At 40.1% G+C, this 14690-nt stretch overlaps 1 non-coding gene across 1 annotated transcript; it reads left to right on the plus strand.

Moving 5' to 3' along the window:
- The first annotated feature begins 13653 nt into the window (after nucleotides 1-13653).
- LOC112704495 (small nucleolar RNA R71) lies at nucleotides 13654-13761 on the plus strand. The gene has a single exon (XR_003155119.1). It is a non-coding gene; the product is annotated as a small nucleolar RNA R71 (small nucleolar RNA).
- The last annotated feature ends 929 nt before the right edge of the window (nucleotides 13762-14690 follow it).

The following is a 14690-nucleotide window of genomic DNA, read 5'->3' on the forward strand; positions in this document are numbered from 1 at the left end:
GCTCAGCTTTTGAGGAGGAAAGAATTTATCCAAGAAGGCCGTGACCAGCTTATCCCAGGAGTCCAGGCTATCTTTAGGTTGTGAGTCCAACCATGTTCTAGCTCTGTCTCTTACAGCAAAAGGGAAAAGCATGAGCCTGTAGACTTCAGGATCTACTCCATTTGTCTTAACAGTCTCACAAATATGCAAGAACTCAGTTAAAAACTGGTAAGGATTTTCAAATGGAAGTCCATAAAACTTGCAGTTCTGTTGCATTAAAGCAACTAGTTGAGGCTTAAGCTCAAAATTGTTGGCTCCAATGGCAGGAATGGAGATGCTTCTTCCATCAAATTTGGACGTTGGTTTTGTGAAGTCACCAAGCATTCTCCTTGCATTATTGTTGTTGGGTTTGACTGCCATCTCCTTCTCTTGTTCGAAAATTTCAGAAAGGTTGCCTCTGGATTGTTGTAGTTTAGCTTCTCTTAGTTTCCTCTTCAGAGTCCTTTCAGGTTCTGGATCAGCTTCAACAAGAGTGTCTTTTTCCTTGTTCCTGCTCATATAGGGAAGAAGAGAACAAGAAAAGAAAGAGGAATCCTCTATGTCAAAGTATAGAGATTCCTTTATGTTAGTAGAAGAAAAAAAAAGGGCAGAGTAGTGAAGAAGAATGGGTAAGGATAGAGGTGGTGATTTGAGATGAAGAGAGGTGTTAGTGAATAAATAAATAAATAAATAGAAGGAGAGATAGAGAATTTTGAAAATAATTTTGAAAAAGTGGTTAGTGATTTTCGAAAATTAAAGATAAGATATGATTAAAATTAAAATTTAAAACAATTAAAAAGAATTTTTGAAAAGGAGATGAGATATTTTCGAAAATTAAAGAGGAAAAAGTAGTTAGGTGGTTTTGAAAAAGATAAGAAACAAACAAAAAGTCAAATAGTTAGTTGAAAAAGATATTAAAATCAAATTTGAAAAGATAAGAAGATAAGAAGTTAGATAAGATATTTTGAAATCAAATTTTTGAAAAAGATATGATAAAAAGATGAGATAAGAAGATATGATAAAAAGATATGGTTGAAAAAGATTTGATTTTTTAAAATTAAAATTAATTACTTAACTAACAAGAAACTAAAAGATAAGATTCTAGAATTTAAAGATTGAACCTTTCTTAACAAGAAAGTAACAAACTTCAAATTTTTTAATCAATCACATTAATTGTTAATTATGTTTTCGAAAATTTGAAATAAAATTAAGAAAAAGATTTTGAAAATAATTTTTAAAATTTTTGAAATTAATAAAAATGAAAAAGATTTGATTTGAAAAAGTTTTGAAAAGATAAGATTTTTTTAAAATTGAAAATTTGACTTGACTTGTAAGAAACAACTAATTTTAAAAATTTTTGATAAGTCAACTCAAATTTTCGAAAATTATGAGAAAATTAAGGAAAAGATATTTTTTTGGTTTTTTGAATTTTTTTATGATGAGAGAGAAAAACACAATTATGACCCAAAATATGAAAATTTTGGATCAAAACACATGATGCATGCAAGAACATTATGAATGTCAAGATGAACACCAAGAACACTTTGAAGATCATGATGAGCATCAAGAACATACTTTTGAAAAATTTTTTATGCAAAGAAAATATGAAAGACACCAAACTTAGAAATCTTTAATGCTTGGACAATATGAATGCAAGAATGCACATGAAAAACAAGAGAAGACACAAAACAAGAAAATATCAAGATCAAACAAGGAGACTTACCAAGAACAACTTGAAGATCATGAAGAACACTATGAATGCATGAATTTTCGAAAAATGCAAGAAAATTTTTAAAAATATGCAATTGACACCAAACTTAAAAATTGACTCAAGACTTAAACAAGAAACAAAAATTTTATTGGTTTTTATGATTTTCTAATTTTTTTTTTGTATTTTCTTTTATTTTCTTGTAAATCTCAGTCAGGCGGAAAGTAATTGATTATGGATTTTCGAAAATTAATAAATAATAAACAAAAAATAAAGATAAAGTTACTCATTTAATCCAATGATGGGGATTTCAGATAAGCGTATGGAGATGCTGTGCTCCTCCTGAATCTCTGCTTTCCTACTGCTTTTATCTAATTTTATCACTCCCTTCTATGGCAAGATGTATGTAGGGCATCACCTTTGTCAATGGCTACATCCCATCCTCTCAGTGAAAAAGGTCCAAATGCTCTGTCACAGCACGGCTAATCATCTGTCGGTTCTCAATCAGGTTGGAGCAGAATCCCTTGATTCTTTTGCGTCTGTCACTAACGCCCAGCCTTCAGGAGTTTGAAGCTCGTCACAGTCATTCAATTTTGGAATCCTACTCGGAATACCACAGACAAGGTTAGACCTTCTGGATTCCCATGAATGCCGCCATCAATTCTAGCTTATACCACGAAGATTCTGATTAAGGAATCCAAGAGATATGCGCCCGGTCTAGGGTAGAACGGAAGTGGTTGTCAATCATGCGCGTTCATAGGTGAGAATGATGATGAGTGTCACAGATCATCACATTCATCAAGTTGAAGTGCAATGAATATCTTAGAATAGGAATAATTCGAATTGGATAGAAAATAATAGTAATTGCATTGAAGCTTGAGGTACAGCAGAGCTCCACACCCTTAATCTATGGTGTGTAGAAACTCCGCCGTTGAAAATACATAAGTGAAAAGTTCAGGCATGGCCGAATGGCCAGCCCCCCAAAACGTGATTAATAGTCTCCTCAGATGAAGAATAAAATAAAACTGAGACCAAAGATGCCTAATACAAGAGTAAATTATCCTATTTATACTAGACTAGCTACTAGGGTTTACATGAGTAAGTAATTGATGCATAAATCCACTTCCGGGGCCCACTTAGTGTGTGGTTGGGCTGAGCTTGATCTATCCATGAGTTGAGGCTTCTTTTGGAGTTCAACTCCAGGTCGTGACGTGTTTTGGGCGTTCAACTCCGGGTCGTGACGTGTTTCTGGCGTTTTACTCCAGACAGCAACATGGAACTGGCGTTGAGCGCCAGTTTACGTCATCAATTCCCGAATAAAGTATGAACTATTATATATTGCGGGAAAGCTCTGGATGTCTACTTTCCAACGCCGTTAAGAGCGCGCCATTTGGAGTTCTGTAGCTCCAGAAAATCCATTTCGAGTGCAGGGAGGTCAGATTCCAACAACATCAGCAGTCCTTTGTCAGCCTCCTATCAGAGTTTTGCTCAAGTCCCTCAATTTAAGCCAGAAATTACCTGAAATCACAGAAAAACACACAAACTCATAGTAAAGTCCAGAAATGTGAATTTAACATAAAAACTAATGAAAACATCCCTAAAAGTAGCCTGAACTTACTAAAAACTACCTAAAAACAATGCCAAAAAGTGTATAAATTATCCGCTCATCACTCCACTTGCTTTTTAGTCTTCTTAGCCAAAGTGGTTAATGGGATTGGCATGGGCTCTTTCAAGACATCTTCTTCCTTGGAGCCACGTTCCCTAGCTTGAGCAACTTCCCCTTTAACAACCTCTTATACCTCTTCCTCATCTTCTACATCCTCCACCTCAACAATGTCTTCATTAATATCATTGGAGCTCCTCTCTTGTAGTATGGTACCGGACCGCAAAGATATAGCATTGATGCTACCCTTTGGGTTGGGTAATAGTTAAGAGGGGAGTGAACTTGAGCTTGAAGGTTGGAGGGTGCTTTGGTTATTGATAGAAGGTGAAGTCATACTGGATATAAACTCTTGGAGGGTAGAGGTTAGCTCCCTTTGTCCTTGAAGAATCATGCGAAGAGTATCATCCATGGGAGCTTGGTTAGAAGAAGAAGGGTAAGTGATTTGGGGGACTTGTGGTTATGTGGTTTGAGTCACATGGACTTGTCTTTGATGTGGAGGTTGGTATCTTTGGCCTTGGTTTTGTGGTTAGAAGGATTGGTTTTGTTAGTAGTGGTATGGTTGAAAGTTATTGTTCCCTCTTTGATTTGCACCATCTCTCCATCCTTGGTTTGAGTTCTCTTGCCAACCATGGTTTTGCCACCCTTGGTTATAATTGCCCCCTTGTTGATAAGGGACTTGATTGGGATGGTTGAAGTAAGCATTGGTGGCCGCCAAGGTATTGTACCCTTGTAGTTGTGGATATTCATCGGTATAGTGAGAGCTGCAAGCACAAATTCCACAAACTCTTTGTGGAACTACCATTTGGTATTGTTGTTATGGAGGAGGTTGTTGTTGATTAAGATGGATTTGCTTTAGAATGGTGGTCATCTCCACTAAGATCTTGGTGAGGGCAAACTCATTAGAGAAAACTTCATTGATGGCCCTTGGATGATTATTTCTTTGCCTTGTATGTTGGGTAGATTCGGTTAGATCGGCAATAAGTTGCCAAGCTTCCTCCACCATTTTGTACTTCGTTAAAGTACCATTACTCAAAGCATAAAAAAAGGATGATATCTTGAGACTTCATGCCTTGGCAAAAGTAACTAATCAATACGAAATCATCAATCATGTGATGAGGGCATGAATCAAGGAGTTTTCTAAAGTGTTCCCAATACTCATAGAGAATTTCTAAGTCACCTTGAATGATACATGAGATCTCTTTTCTCAACCTATCTGTCACCTCTGGTGGAAAGAACTTATCCAAAAACTCCCTTCTAAGCAAATCCCAATTAGTGACAACCTCTTCGGATTGAGTATAGAACCATTATTTAACTCTTCCATCAAGAGAGAATGGGAAGGCATATAACCAAATGGCAACCTCATCCGCACCATACCGCCTAGTAGTTGAACAAGCCGCTTGAAAGTCTCTAAGGTGCTTGATGGGATCTTGAGCTGATAGACCATGGAACTTAGGAAGTAGATTAATCAACCCGGTCTTTAGCTCAAAATCGGCATTCAAATTCGGATGACGCACTTGAAATGGTTGGAGGTGGTGGTAATTTTTCGATTACTTCAACTTTAGCTTGATCTACCTCTATTCCCTTGTTTGAAATTTTATGCCCAAGGACAATCCCTTCAGTCACCATAAAGTGACATTTTTCCCAGTTTAAAACTAGGTTGGTCTCTTGGCATCTTTTCAGAACAAGTGCTAGATGGTTAAGGAAGGAGCTGAATGGGTCTCCAAATACTGAAAAGTCATCCATGAAGACTTCCAGAAATTTCTCTACCATATCTGAGAAGATAGAGAGCATGCATCTCTGAAAGGTTGCAGGTGCATTGCACAGACCAAAAGGCATCCTTCTGTAGGCAAATACTCCAGAAGGACATGTAAATGCTGTTTTCTCTTGGTCCTGAGGATCTACTGCAATTTGATTGTAACCTGAATAGCCATCCAAAATGCAATAATATTCATGACCTGCCAGTCTCTCTAGCATCTGGTCTATGAATGGTAAAGGAAAATGATCCTTCCTGGTGGCTGTATTGAGCCTTCTGTAGTCAATACACATACGCCACCCTGTAACTGTTCTTGTAGGAACCAGTTCATTCTTTTCATTATGAACCACTGTCATGCCTCCCTTCTTGGGGACAACGTGGACAGGGCTCACCCAGGGGCTATCAGAAATAGGATAAATAATCCCAGCCTCTAGTAACTTAGTGACCTCTTTCTGCACCACCTCCTTCATGGCTGGATTTAGCCGCCTTTGTGGTTGAACCACTAGCTTAGCATCGTCCTCCAATAGGATCTTGTGCATGCATCTTGCTGGGCTAATGCCCTTAAGATCACCTATGGATAACCCAAGAGCTGTCTTGTGTGTCCTTAGCACTTCAGTTAGTGCTTTCTCTTTCTGTGGATTTAAAGCAGAGATTATGATCACTGGAAAAGTGTCACCCTCTCCCAGAAATGCATATTTTAGGGATGGTGGTAATGGTTTGAGCTCGGGTTTAGGAGGTTTCTCCTCTTCCTGAGGAATTTTCAGAGGTTCTTTTATTTCTTTTAGTTCCTCCAGATCAGGCTGAACATCTTTAAAGATGTCCTCTAGCTCTGATTTGAGACATTCAGTCATATTGACTTCCTCCACCAAAGAGTCAATAATATCAGCGCTCATGTAGTCATTTGATGTGTCTGGATGCTGCATAGCTTTGACAACATTCAACTTGAACTCATCCTCATTGACTCTCAGGGTTAATTCCCCTTTTTGAACGTCAATGAGGGTTCGTCCAGTTGCTAGGAAAGGTCTTCCTAAAATGAGAGTTGCACTCTTGTGCTCCTCCATTTCCAGCACTACAAAGTCAGTGGAAAAGGCAAATGGTCCCACCTTGACAATCATGTCCTCAATTATGCCTGATGGATATTTAATGGAGCCATCAGCAAGTTCAAGGCATATTCGGGTTGGTTTGACTTCTTCAGTCAAGCCAAGCTTTCTGATAGTGGATGCAGGTATTAGGTTGATACATTCCCCAAGATCACATAGAGCTTTCTTGGTACAAGTACCCTCTAATGTGCATGGTATCATAAAGCTTCCAGGGTCTTTAAGCTTTTCTGGTAAGCTTTTCAGATTGACTGCACTGCATTCTTCAGTGAGAAAAACTTTTTCAGTTTCTCTCTAATCCTTCTTATGACTTAAGATTTCTTTCATGAACTTAGCATAAGAGGGTATTTGCTCAAGTGCCTCTGCAAACGGGATCTTTATCTCAAGAGTTCTGAGATAGTATGCAAAGCGGGCAAATTGTTTATCCTGTTCCGCTTGGCGGAGTTTCTGAGGATAAGGCATCTTGGCTTTATACTCTTCAACCTTAGTTACTGCAGGTTTATTCCCTACAGAGGTGGTTGGAGAAGCCTTCTTAGAGGGCCTACTATCAGCACTCTCAGGTGTCTAATTCCTCATTGGCATTTGAACGCCAGGATTGGGTGAGGAATGGGCGTTTAACGCCAACTTTTCCCCCCTTTCTGGCGTTTGAACGCCAGAACTGGGCAAGGAATGGGCGTTTAACGCCAACTTTTCCCCCCTTTCTGGCGTTTGAACGCCAAGAGTATTCCTCTCTGGGCTCTTACTGTCCTCAGAGGGATTTAAGGCAGTGGTTTGGTTATCCTCTGTCAGTTGTTCCTTTCTTGGCTTTTTGCCGCTTTGAGCAGTGTTATTCAATGTCTTCCCACTCCTCAGTTGAACTGCTTGGCATTCTTCTGTTATCTGTTTAGATAACTGCTGTTTTGTCTGATTCAACTGTGATTCTATATTCTTGTTAGCAATTTTAGTTTCTTGGAGTATCTCTTTAAATTTCGCTAACTGTTTTGTCATCAGGAGTAATTGCTGATTAAGTTCAACAACCTGTTCTTGAGGATTAGGATCAGTAGTTACCGCCATGGCTTCTTCTTTTGCAGATGGCTCACTACTAGAGTACCAATGTTGATTTCTAGCAACAGTATCTATGAGTTCTTGAGCCTTGGTGGACGAAATTGTGATCACCACTTTTCACAAATCAAATAATCCCCGGTAATGAATCCAAAAACTTGGTGTTCAATACCATGGCATAAACACAACTTCGCACAACTAACCAGCAAGTGTACTGGGTCGTCCAAGTAATAAACCTTACGCGAGTAAGGGTCGATCCCACAGAGATTGTTGGTATGAAGCAAGCTATGGTCACCTTGTAAATCTTAGTCAGGAAAACTCAAATGGGTATGGTGACATACGAATAAAACTATAAAGATAAGGATAGAGATACTTATGTAAGTCATTGGTAGGAACTTCAGATAAGCGTATGAAGATGCCTTCCCTTCCGTCTCTCTGCTTTCCTACTGTCTTCATCCAATCCTTCTTACTCCTTTCCATGGCAAGCTTAAGCAAGGGTTTCACCGTTGTCAGTGGCTACCTCCCATCCTCTCAGTGGAAATGTTCAATGCACCCTGTCACGGCACGGCTATCCATCTGTCAGTTCTCGATCAGGCCGGAATAGAATCCAGTGATTCTTTTGCGTCTGTCACTAACGCCCCGCCCTCAGGAGTTTGAAGCACGTCACAGTCATTCAATCATTGAATCCTACTCAGAATACCACAGACAAGGTTAGACCTTCCGGATTCTCTTGAATGCCGCCATCAGTTCTAGCCTATACCACGAAGACTCTGATCTCACGGAATGGCTGGCTCGTTTGTCAGGCGAGCACTCGGTTGTCAGGCGATCAACCATGCATCGTGTATCAGGAATCCAAGAGATATTCACCCAATCGAAGGTAGAATGGAGGTGGTTGTCAGTCACACGTCCATAGGTGAGAATGATGATGAGTGTCACGGATCATCACATTCATCAAGTTGAAGAACAAGTGATATCTTAGAACAAGAACAAGCGGAATTGAATAGAAGAACAATAGTAATTGCATTAATACTCGAGGTACAGCAGAGCTCCACACCTTAATCTATGGTGTGTAGAAACTCCACCGTTGAAAATACATAAGAACAAAGGTCTAGGCATGGCCGAATGGCCAGCCTCCCAAAGTAGGTTCAATCATAAAAACATGATCAAAAGATCCAAATACAATAGTAAAAGGTCCTACTTATAGAGAACTAGTAGCCTAGGGTGTACAGAGATGAGTAAATGACATAAAAATCCACTTCCGGGCCCACTTGGTGTGTGCTTGGGCTGAGCATTGAAGCATTTTCGTGTAGAGACTCCTCTTGGAGTTAAACGCCAGCTTTGGTGCCAGTTTGGGCGTTTAACTCCCATTTTGGTGCCAGTTCCGGTGTTTAACGCTGGAATTCCTGAGGGTGACTTTGAACGCCGGTTTGGGCCATCAAATCTTGGGCAAAGTATGGACTATCATATATTTCTGGAAAGCCCAGGATGTCTACTTTCCAACGCCGTTGAGAGCGCGCCAATTGGGCTTCTGTAGCTCCAGAAAATCCACTTCGAGTGCAGGGAGGTCAGAATCCAACAGCATCTGCAGTCCTTTTTGGTCTCTGAATCAGATTTTTGCTCAGGTCCCTCAATTTCAGCCAGAAAATACCTGAAATCACAGAAAAACACACAAACTCATAGTAAAGTCCAGAAAAGTGAATTTTAACTAAAAACTAATAAAAATATACTAAAAACTAACTAGATCATACTAAAAACATACTAAAAACAATGCCAAAAAGCGTACAAATTATCCGCTCATCACAACACCAAACTTAAATTGTTGCTTGTCCTCAAGCAACTGAAAATCAAATAAGATAAAAAGAAGAGAATATGCAATGAATTCCAAAAACATCTATGAAGATCAGTATTAATCAGATGAGCGGGGCTTTTAGCTTTTTGCCTCTGAACAGTTTTGGCATCTCAGTCTATCCTTTGAAATTCAGAATGATTGGCTTCTTTAGGAACTCAGAATCCAGATAGTGTTATTGATTCTCCTAGTTAAGTATGATGATTCTTGAACATAGCTACTTATTGAGTCTTGGCCGTGGCCCAAAGCACTCTGTCTTCCAGTATTACCACCGAATACATACATGCCACAGACACATAACTGGGTGAACCTTTTCAGATTGTGACTCAGCTTTGCTAGAGTCCCCAATTAGAGGTGTCCAGGGTTCTTAAGCACACTCTTTTTGCCTTGGATCACAACTTTATTTCTTTTATTTTTCTTTCTTTTTTTTATATTCACTACTTTTTCTTGCTTCAAGAATCATTTTTATGATTTTTCAGATCCTCAGTAACATGTCTCCTTTTTCATCATTCTTTCAAGAGCCAACATTCATGAACCACAAATTCAAAAGACATATGTACTGTTTAAGCATACATTCAGAAAACAAAAGTATTGCCACCACATCAAAATAATTAAACTGTTATAAAATTTAAAATTCATGCAATTCTTCTCTTTTTCAATTAAGAACATTTTTCATTCAAGAAAGGTGATGGATTCATAGGACATTCATAACTTTAAGGCATAGACACTAAGACACTAATGATCACAAGACACAAACATGGACAAACATAAGCATTAATTTTCGATAAACAGGAAAATAAAGAACAAGGAAATTAAGGAACGGGTCCACCTTAGTGATGGCGGCTCTTTCTTCCTCTTGACGATCCTATGGAGTGCTTGAGCTCCTCAATGTCTCTTCCTTGTCTTTGTTGCTCCTCTCTCATGATTCTTTGATCTTCTCTAATTTCATGGAGGATGATGGAGTGTTCTTGATGCTCCACCCTTAGTTGTCCCATGTTGGAACTCAATTCTCCTAGGGAGGTGTTTAGTTGCTCCCAATAGTTTTGTGGAGGAAGGTGCATCCCTTGAGGTATCTCAGGGATCTCATGATGAGTGGGGTCTCTTGTGTGCTCCATCCTCTTCTTAGTGATGGGCTTGTCCTCATCAATAGGGGTGTCTCCCTCTATGTCAACTCCAACTGAATAACAGAGGTGACAAATAAGATGAGGGAAGGCTAACCTTGCCAAGGTAGAGGACTTGTCCACCACCTTATAAAGCTCTTGGGCTATAACCTCATGAACTTCTATTCCTTCTCCAATCATGATGCTATGAATCATGATAGCCCGGTCTATGGTAACTTCGGACCGGTTGCTAGTGGGAATGATTGAGCCTTGGATAAACTCCAACCATCCTCTAGCCACGGGTTTGAGGTCATGCCTTCTCAATTGAACCGGCTTCCCTCTTGAATCTCTGTTCCATTGGGCGCCCTCTTCACATATGACTGTGAGGACTTGGTCCAACCTTTGATCAAAGTTGACCCTTCTAGTGTAAGGATGTTCATCTCCTTGCATCATGGGCAAATTGAATGCCAACCTTACACTTTTCGGACTAAAATCCAAATATTTCCTCCGAACCATAGTAAGATAATTCTTTGGATCCGGGTTCACACTTTGATCATGGTTCTTGGTGATCCATGCATTGGCATAGAACTCTTGAACCATTAAGATTCCGACTTGTTGAATGGGGTTGGTAAGAGCTTCCCAACCTCTTCTTCGGATCTCATGTCGGATCTCCGGATATTCACCCTTTTTGAGTGAAAAAAGGGACCTCGGGGATCACCTTCTTCAAGGCCACAACTTCATAGAAGTGGTCTTGATGCACCCTTGAGATGAATCTTTCCATCTCCCATGACTCAGAGGTGGAAGCTTTTGCCTTCCCTTTCCTCTTTCTAGAGGTTTCTCCGGCCTTGGATGCCATAAATGGTTATGGAAAAACAAAAAGCAATGCTTTTACCACACCAAACTTAAAAGGTTTGCTCGTCCTCGAGCAAATTAAGAAAGAAGAGAGTAGAAGAAGAAGAAATGAAGGAGATGGGAAGGCCCTTTGTTTTCGGCCAAGAAGGGGAAGAAGTGGTGTTTAGGTTGTGTGAAAATGAAGGAGTGAAGATGGGTTTATATAGGAGAGGGGGAAGGGTAAGGTTCGGTCAAGTGAGGGTGGGTTTGGGTGGGAAAGTGGTTTGAATTTGAATGGTGAGGTAGGTGGGGTTTTATGAAGGATGGATGTGAGTGGTGAAGAGAAAGATGGGATTTGATAGGTGAAGGGTTTTTGGGGAAGAGGTGTTGAGGTGATTGGTGAATGGGTGAAGAAGAAGAGAGAGAGTGGTGGGGTAGGTGGGGAACCTGTGGGGTCCACAGATCCTGAGGTGTCAAGGAAAAGTCATCCCTGCACCAAATGGCAAGCAAAATCTCGTTTTGTGCCAATTCTGGTGTTAAACGCCGGGCTGGTGCCCATTTCTGGCATTTAACGCCAGCTTCTTGCCCTTTTCTGGCGTTTAACGCCAGTCTGGTGCCCCTTTCTGGCGTTAAACGCCCAGAATGGTGCCAGACTGGGCGTTAAACGCCCAACAGCTAGCCTCACTGGCGTTTAAACGCCAGTGGGTTCTTCCTCCAGGGTGTGCTATTTTTCTTTCTGTTTTTCATTCTGTTTTTGCTTTTTTCATTGATTTTGTGTCTTCTCATGATCATCAACCTACAAAAAACATAAAATAACAAAGAAGAATAGTCCAAATATAACATTGGGTTGCCTCCCAACAAGCGCTTCTTTAATGTCAGTAGCTTGACAGTGGGCTCTCATGGAGCCTCAGAAATGCTCAGAGCCATGTTGGAACCTCCCAACACCAAACTTAGAGTTTGAATGTGGGGGTTCAACACCAAACTTAGAGTTTGGTTGTGGCCTCCCAACACCAAACTTAGAGTTTGACTGTGGGGGCTCTGTTTGGCTCTGTTTTGAGGGAAGCTCTTCATGCTTCCTCTCCCTGATGATAGAGGGATATCCTTGAGCCTTAAACATCAAAGATTCTTCATTCACTTGAATGATCAACTCTCCTCTATCAATATCAATCACAGCCCTTGCTGTGGCTAGGAAGGGTCTGCCAAGGATGATGGATTCATCCATGCACTTCCCAGTCTCTAGGACTATGAAATCAGTAGGGATGTAATGATCTTCAACTTTTACCAAAACATCCTCTACAAGTCCATAGGCTTGTTTTCTTGAATTGTCTGCCATCTCTGGTGAGATTTTTGCAGCTTGCACCTCAAAGATCCCTAGCTTCTCCATTACAGAGAGAGGCATGAGGTTTACACTTGACCCTAAGTCACACAAGGCCCTCTTAAAGGTCATGTAGCCTATGGTACAAGGTATTGAAAACTTCCCAGGGTCCTGTCTCTTTTGAGGTAGTTTCTGCCTAGACAAGTCATCCAGTTCTTTGGTGAGCAAAGGGGATTCATCCTCCCAAGTCTCATTTCCAAATAACTTGTCATTTAGCTTCATGATTGCTCCAAGGTATTTAGCAACTTGCTCTCCAGTGACATACTCATCATCTTCAGAGGAAGAATACTCATCAGAGCTCATGAATGGCAGAAGTAAGTCCAATGGAATCTCTATGGTCTCATTTTGAGCCTCAGATTCCCATGGTTCCTCATTGGGGAACTCATTGGAGGCCAGTGGACGTCTATTGAGGTCTTCCTCAGTGGCGTTCACTGCCTCTCCTTCCTCCCAAAATTCGGCCATGTTGATGGCCTTGCATTCTCCTTTTGGATTTTCTTCTGTATTGCTTGGAAGAGTACTAGGAGGGAGTTCAGTAATTTTCTTGCTCAGCTGACCCACTTGTGCCTCCAAATTTCTAATGGAGGACCTTGTTTCAGTCATGAAACTTTGAGTGGTTTTGATTAGATCAGAGACCATGGTTGCTAAGTTAGAGGTATTCTGCTTAGAACTCTCTGTCTGTTACTGAGAGGATGATGGAAAAGGCTTGCTATTGCTAAACCTGTTTCTTCCACCATTATTATTGTTGAAACCTTGTTGAGGTCTCTGTTGATCTTTCCATGAAAAATTTGGATGATTTCTCCATGAAGGATTATAGGTGTTTCCATAGGGTTCTCCCATGTAATTCACCTCTTCCATTGAAGGGTTCTCAGGATCATAAGCTTCTTCCTCAGATGAAGCTTCCTTAGTACTGCTTGGTGCATTTTGTATTCCAGACAGACTTTGAGAAATCATATTGACTTGTTGAGTCAATATTTTGTTCTGAGCCAATATGGCATTCAGAGTGTCAATCTCAAGAACTCCTTTCTTCTGACTAGTCCCATTGTTCACAGGATTCCTTTTAGAAGTGTACATGAATTGGTTATTTGCAACCATTTTAATCAGCTCTTGAGCTTCTGTAGGCATCTTCTTCAGATGAAGAGAGCCTCCAGCAGAGCTATCCAAAGACATTTTGGATAGTTCAGAGAGACCATCATAGAAAATACCTATGATGCTCCATTCAGAAAGCATATCAGAAGGACACTTTCTGATTAATTGTTTGTATCTTTCCCAAGCTTCATAGAGGGATTCTCCTTCCTTCTGTCTGAAGGTTTGGACTTCCACTCTAAGCTTACTCAATTTTTGAGGTGGAAAGAACTTTGCCAAGAAGGCATTGACTAGCTTTTCCCAAGAATCCAGGCTCTCTTTAGGTTGTGAGTCCAACCATGTTCTAGCTCTGTCTCTTACAGCAAAAGGGAATAGCATAAGTCTGTAGACCTCAGGGTCAACCCCATTAGTCTTGACAGTGTCACAGATTTGCAAGAACTCAGCTAAAAACTGATGAGGATCTTCCAATGGAAGTCCATGGAACTTGCAATTCTGTTGCATTAGAGAAACTAATTGAGGCTTAAGCTCAAAGTTGTTTGCTCCAATGGCAGGGATAGAGATGCTTCTCCCATAGAAGTCGGGAGTAGGTGCAGTAAAGTCACCCAGCACCTTCCTTGCATTGTTGGCATTGTTGTTGTTTTCGGCTGCCATGAGTTCTTCTTCTTTGAAGAATTCGGTTAGGTCTTCTATAGAGAATTGTGCCTTAGCTTCTCTTAGCTTTCGCTTCAAGGTCCTTTCAGGTTCGGGATCAGCCTCAACAAGGATGCTTTTATCTCTGCTCCTGCTCATAAGAAAGAGAAGAGAACAAGGAAATATGGAATCCTCTATGTCACAGTACAGAGATTCCTTGAGGTGTCAGAAGAAAAGAAAAATGGAAGGAAGAAGTAGAAAATTCGAACTTATCAAAGAAAGATGGAGTTCGAATTTTGCATTAAGGAATAGTGTTAGTCCATAAATAGAAGGATGTGAGAAGAAGGGAAGTGGTTTTCGAAAATTTAGTAAGAAATTTTGAAAACATTTTGAAAAACACTGATTAATTTTCAAAAACCAAGAGTGGGAAAGAGATCAAATGATTTTTGAAAAAGATTTTGAAATTAGAAATTAAAAAGATTTGATTGAAAACTATTTTGAAAAAGATGTGGTTAAGAAGATATGATTAGTTTTAAAAAAATGTG

Source organism: Arachis hypogaea, chromosome 7 (genome assembly GCF_003086295.3).
Source record: "Arachis hypogaea cultivar Tifrunner chromosome 7, arahy.Tifrunner.gnm2.J5K5, whole genome shotgun sequence".
NCBI classification, from domain to species: Eukaryota; Viridiplantae; Streptophyta; class Magnoliopsida; order Fabales; family Fabaceae; genus Arachis; species Arachis hypogaea.